The sequence below is a fragment of the Hemiscyllium ocellatum genome, chromosome 5 (genome assembly GCF_020745735.1).
Source record: "Hemiscyllium ocellatum isolate sHemOce1 chromosome 5, sHemOce1.pat.X.cur, whole genome shotgun sequence".
Classification (NCBI taxonomy): Eukaryota; Metazoa; Chordata; class Chondrichthyes; order Orectolobiformes; family Hemiscylliidae; genus Hemiscyllium; species Hemiscyllium ocellatum.
Window position 1 is genome coordinate 25,229,277 of NC_083405.1, and position 7,126 is coordinate 25,236,402.

The following is a 7,126-nucleotide window of genomic DNA, read 5'->3' on the forward strand; positions in this document are numbered from 1 at the left end:
GTGACCATAATTCGATTAGTTTTAAAATAGTGGTGGAAAAGGATAGACCAGATCTAAAAGTTGACGTTCTAAATTGGAGAAAGGCCAATTTTGACAGTATGAGGCAAGAACTTTCAAAAGCTGACTGGGGGCAGATGTTTGCAGGAAAAGGGAAATGGGAAGCCTTCAGAAATGAGATAATGAGAGTCCAGCGATAGTATATTCTTGTTAGGGTGAAAGGAAAGGCTAGTAGGTGTTGGGAATGCGGGATGACTAAAGAAATTGAGGGTTTGATTAAGAAAAAGAAGGAAGCATGTGTCACGTATAGACAGGATAGATTGAGTTCATCTTTAGAAGAGTGTAAAGGCAATGGAAGTATACTTAAGAGGGAAATCAGGAGGCAAAAAGGGGACATGCGATAGCTTTGGCAAATAGAATTAAGGAGAATCCAAAGGGTTTTTACAAATACATTAAGGACAAAAGGATAACTAAGGAGAGAATAGGGCCCCTCAAAGATCTGCCAGATGGACTTTGTGTGGAGCCACAGGAAATGGGCGAGATACTAAACGAGTATTTTGCATCAGTATATACTGTGGAAAAGGACATGTAAAATATGGAAGGTCAGGAAATAAATGGTGACATCTTGAAAAATGTCCATATTGCTGAGGAGGAAGTGCTGGATGACTTGAAATGCATACGAGTAGATAAATCCCCAGGACCTGCTCAAGTGTACTCTTGAACTCTGTGGGATGCTGGGGAAGTGATTGCTGGGCCTCTTACTGAGATATTTGTATCATCACAAGTGAGGTGCCGGAAGATTGAAGGTTGGCTAATGTGGTACCACTGTTTAAGAAAGGTGGTAAGAACGAGCTAGGGAACTGTAGATCAGTAAGTCAGACATTGGTGGTGAGCAAGTTGTTGGAGGGAATCCTCAGGGACAGGATATACATGTATTTGGAAAGGGAAGGACTGATTAGGGATAGTCAACATGGCTTTGTTCATGGAAAATCAAAGTTGTTGAAGTAACAAAGAGGATTGATGAGGGCAGAGTGGTAGATTATATCTATGTGGACTTCAGTAAGGCATTTGACAAGATTCCCCATGGGAGGCTGGTTAGCAAGGTTAGATCTCACGGAATACAGGGAGAACTAGTCATTTGGATACAGAACTGGCTTGAAGGTAGAAGACAGAGGGTGGTGGTGGAATGTTATTTTTCAGTCTGGAGGCCTGTGACCCATGGAATGCCACAAGGATCGGTGCTGGGTCCACTATTTTTTGTCATTTATATAAATGATTTGGATGTGAGCATTAGAGGTACAGTTACTAAGTTTGCAGATGACACCAAAATTGGAGGTATAGTGGACAGTGAAGAAGATTCCTTCAGATTACAACGGGATCTCAAGAAGATGGGCCAATGGGCTGAGAAGTGGCAGATGTAGTTTAATTTAGATCAATGCGAGGTGCTGCATTTTGGGAAATCAAATCTTAGCAAGACTTATACACTTAATAGTAAGGTCCTAGGGAGTATTGCTGAACAAAGAGTTCTTGGAGTGCAGGTTCATATCTTTGTGAAAGTGGAGTCGCAGGTAGATAGGATAGTGAAGAAGGAGTTTGGTATGCTTTCCTTTATTGGCCAGAGCATTGAGTACAGGAGTTGGGAAGGCATGTTGTGGCTGTACAGGACATTGGTTAGGCCACTGTTGGAATGTTGTGTGCAATTCTGGTCTCCTTCCTATCGGAAAGATGTTATGAAACTTGAAAGGGTTTAGAAAAGATTTACAAGGATGTTGCCAGGGTTGGAGGATTTGAGCTATAGGGAGAGGTTAAATAGGCTGGGGCTGTTTTCCATAGAGCATCAGAGGCTGAGAGGTGACCTAATAGAGGTTTAAACAGTCATGATGGACATGGAGACGATAAATAGACAAAGTCTTTTACCTGGGTTGGAGGAGTTCCAGGTTTCGGGTGAGAGGGAAAAGATATAAAAGAGACCTCAGGGACAAAGTTTTCATGCAGAGGGTGGTCCATGTGTGGAATGAGTTGCCAAAGGATGTGATGGAGGCTGATACAATTGCAATATTTAAAAGGCATTTGGATGGGTATATGAATAGGAAGGGTTTGGAGGTATATAGGTCATGTGCTGGCAGGTGTGACTAGATTGGGTTGGGATATCTGGCTGGCATGGACAAGTTGGACCAAAGGGTCTGTTTCTGTGCTGTACATCTCTATGACTCTGAGTCTACTAAACACACTTCCTATATGCACATCCAACAATTTATATAAATGACAAAAAGCAGCCAACCCATCACCTATCCTTGTGGCAAACCGTAGATCACAGCCTCCAGTCTGAAAAGCAACCATCCAACACCACCCTGTACCTTCGAGCCAGTTCCGTATCTAAATGGCTAGTTCTCCCTGTGTTCCATGCAATCTAACCTTGTTAACCAGTCTACCATATGGAACTTTGTCAATACCTTACCAATGTCCATCTAGATTACTTCTACCACTCTGCCATCATCAATTCTATTTGTTACTTCTTCAAAAAACTCAATCAAGTTAGTGATACATGATTTACCATGCATAAAGCCATAATGACTATCCCGAATACGTCCTTGCATTTCCAAATGCATGTAAATTTGCCCCTCAGGATCCCCTCCAATAACTTGCTCACCAGTGACGTCAAGCTCAACAGTCTATCGGTCCCTGCCTTTTCTTTACCACCTTTCTTAAATAGTGGCACGATGTTAGCCAACTTGCAGTCTTCTGGCACCTCACCTGTGGTTATCAATGATACAAATATCTCAGCAGAGGCCCAGCAAATACTTCCCTAGCTTCCAACAGAATTCTGGAGTACACATGGTTAGGTACTGAGGATTTATCCACCTTTTTGCATTTTAAGACATCCAGCATGTCTCCCTCTGCAATATAGACATTTTTCAAGATGTTGCTATGTTATTTCCCCAAGTTCTCTAGCTTCCATACACAATATTCAAAAAGGGACATAGACAGAACCCAGGGAATTATAGACCAGTTAGCCTAACATTGGTATTGGGGATAATTCTCAAATCCATTATACAGGAGTTTAAAGCAGAGCATTTAGAAAATGGCAGGATCAGACAGAGTCAGCATGGATTTATGAAGGGGAAGTCATGCTTGACAAATCTGTTGGAAATCTATATCGAAAGTGTGGTGTTGGAAAAGCACAGCAGGTCAGGCAACATCCGAGGAGTAGGAAATCGACATTTCAGTCAAAAGCCCTTCATCAGGAAGGACTTTTGTCTGAAACATCGATTTTCCTGCTCCTCGGATGCTGCCTGACCTTCTGTGGTTTTCAGCACCACACTCTCGATTCTAATTTCCAGCATCTGCAGTCCTCACTTTCACCCAGTTGGACTTCTATGACAATGTAACTAATAGAGTCGACAAGGGGGAACCAGTCAATGTGGTTTATTTGGACTTTCAGAAATTGTTTGACAAAGTCCTGCATAAGCGATTATTGTGCAAGATTAAAGCTCATGAGATTGGGGAAGCTTATTGAGATGGAGAGAAACTGATTGGCAGAGAGGAGACAAAGAGTAGGTATTAATGGGTCCTTTTCCAATTGGCAGGCAGTAACTAGTGGAGTGCCATTGGGATTGGTATTGAGATTCCAGCTATATATATCACAATATGTATGAAAATGTTTGGATGAGGGAACAAAATGTAGCATCTTAAAGTTTGCAGATGATACCAAGTTGGGTGAGCAGATGAACTATGATGAGGTTACAGAGATCCTTCAGCATGGTCTGGACAAGTTGAATGAGAGGGCAAATCAATGGCAGATGCAATATAACTTGGATAAATGTGAGGTTATTCACTTTGGAAGTAAAAACAAGAAGGCAGATTACTACCTGAATGGCTGTAAATTGGGAGAGGGGAGCATGCAGCGGGTCCTGGGTGTACTTGTACACCAGTTACTGAAAGGTGCAGCAAGCGGTAAAGAAGGGATATGGTATGTTGACCTTCATTGTAAGAGGTTAGGAATGCAGGAGCAGGGATGTGTTTGCTGTTTTATAACGGGCCTTGGTGGGGCCACACCTAGAATGTTGTGTGCAGTTTTGGTTTCCTTTCCTGAGGAAGGATGCCCTTACACTTGAGGGAGTGCGGTAAAGATTTTCCAAGCTGATTCCAGGGATGGTGGAATACTGAGGGACTGACATATAAGGAGAGATTGACGAGGCTTTAATAAGCTGTGCTGGACTTCCGATGAATGAATGGGGGGGGGGAGCTCATAGAGACTTAAAATTCTAATAGGACGAGACAGGGTAGATGCAAGGAGGATGTACGCAGTAGTGGTGCATCCAGAATCAGGGGTCACAGTGTGAGGATTCAGGGTGAATTATTTAGGAAGGAGATGAGGCATTTCTTCACCCAAAGAGTGGTGAGCCTGTAGAGTTCATTACTACAGGAAGTAGTTGATGAAAAAATATTGAATGTATTCAAGAGGTGGCTAGATTTAGCACTTAGGACAAATGGGATCAAAGAATTTGGGAGAAAGCAGGATTAGTTGGATGATTTGCTGTTGAGTTGGATGATCTGTCATGATTGTGATGAATGGTTGGAGCATGCTCAAAGGCCCAAAAGCCTCCCCTTGTTCCTATCTTCTATGTTTCTATTTTTCTCCACAGTAAACACTGCAACATATTCCTTTAGTATCTGCCCCATCTCCTGCAGTTCCACACGTAGATGGTCATGCTGATCTTAAAGGGGCCTATTTGCTCCCTAGTTACTCTTTTGTCCTTAAGGTATTTGTAGAATCCCTTTTAATTTTCCTTAACCCTATTTGCCAAAACTATCTTATCTTATTGCCCTGTTAAGTATACTTCTACTACCTCAGTCTTCTGACGTATGCTTCCTTTTTCTTGATCAAAATCTCAATTTCTCTAGTCATCCAACATTCCATACACCTACCAGCCTTTCCCTTCACCCTAACAGGAACATACTAGCTCTGGACTTCTGTTTTTGAAGGATTTCCACTTTCCAGCATGACCCTCTACTTGCAAACATCTGAACCCCCCCCACCCCCCACCAACTTTTGAAACTTCTTACCTTATACCGTCAAAATTGGCCCTTTTTTCAATTTTTAGACTTTAAGATCCTTTTCCATCACTATTTTAAATTAACTAATAGTATAATGATCACTGGCCCCAAAGTTCTCTCCCGCTGACACCTCAGTCACCTGCCCTAGTTTATTTCCCAACACTAGTTCATGTTTTGCTCCTTCACAAACAGCTGGATCCACATGTTCAGTAAGAACATTTTGCTGTACACACTTAACACATTCCTCTCCATCCAAGTCCTTAACACTATGACAGTCCCAGTTTATGTTTGGGCAGTTAAAATCCCCTACTATAACCACCCTGATATTCTTACAGATAACTGAGATCACCTAACTTCACAATTTCCTGCTGATTGATGGGGGATCTATAGTACAATCCAAAAAGGTGATCATTCCTTTCTTATTTCCCACTTCCACCCAAATAACTTCCCTGGATTTATTCCCAGGAATATCATCCCTAGGTACAGCCATAATGTTATCCCTCATCAAAAAGAACATTCCCCCTCCTCTCTTGATACTCTTTCTATCTTTCCTATACCCTGGAACATTAAGCTGCCAATCCTGTCCTCTCTGATACCACAGTCCCATGTTCCCAACCATGCCCTGAGTTCACCTGCTTAGTTTTAGATTAGATTACTTACAGTGTAGAAACAGGCCCTTTCGGCCCAACAAGTCCACACTGACCCGCTGAAGCGCTACCCACCCATACCCCTACATTTACCCCTTACCTAACACTACGGGCAATTTAGTGTGGCCAATTCACCTGGCCCGCACATCTTTGGACTGTGGGAGGAAACCGGAGCACCCGGAGGAAACCCACGCAGACACGGGGAGAACGTGCAAACTCCACACAGTCAGTCGCCTGAGTCAGGAATTGAACCCGGGTCTCGGCGCTGTGAGGCAGCAGTGCTAACCATTGTGCCACCGTGCCGCCCATAAGTCTATACCATTGAAAGAAATGAAGTTTAATTATCAGTCCTACCTTGTTCTCAACTTTGTTCCTGCCAGACTGTTTGACTTGCTCCTTTTCCCACCTGCAACACTCTCAGACTGGTGCCTTTTCTCAGTATTTCCTTGGGTATTTACACCTCCCCCCACTTACTAGTTTAAATCCTCCCGAGCAGTTCTCACAAATCTCCCCGCTAACATGTTAGTCCCCTTCCAGTTTTTGTGCAAGCTGTCCTTCTTATTCTGGTCACTTCCGGCTCTTCCGGAAGAGATCCCAGTGGTCCAAAAATGTGAATTCTTCTCCTCTGTACCAGCTCCTCAACCATGCATTCATCTACTCTATCTTCTTAGATCATGGCACAAAAAGTAATCCAGATATTACCACCTTCGTGAATCTACTTTTTAACTTCCTGCATAATTTTCTATATTTTCTTCTCAGAAACTCATTTTCTTTTCCTATGTCATTAATTCCAATGCATACAATGACCTCCTGCTGGTCCCTCTGCCCTTTGAGAATATTCTGCACCCTCTCCAAGATATCCTTGAAACACATCATTCTGATGTCTAATTGTTGGCTTCAGAAACATCTGCCCGTGCCTCTGACTAGAGAGTCCCCCATCACAATTGATCTAGGAGAACGTGAGGACCGCAGATGCTGGATATCAGAGTCGAGAGTGTGGTGCTGGAAAAGCACAGCATTCCTGACCTGCTATAGTTTCCAGCACAACACTATCACAATTAATCGTTTGGAACCTAACGCACCCCTCATGATGGTAGAGCCAATCTCAGTACAGAAACCTGGCTATCAATGCTACATTTCCCTGAAGATCCATCTTCCCCTACATTTTCCAAAATAGAGACGGGGATAGCCATAGGAGACTCCTGCACTACCTGCCTTACTCTCCTAACTTTCCTGACTGTATCTGTGGGGTTTTTTTACCTTCCTGAAACTGCTACCCATCACACTCGAGCTCCTATAAATTCCTCCTTGCTTCTAAATGAAGTTCTAACCCATCCATGTGATCTGATAGGCTTCACAACCAAACACTCTTCTTGCAGACATAAGCGTCTGGAACATTGAAATGTTCCCTAATCCTCACATCC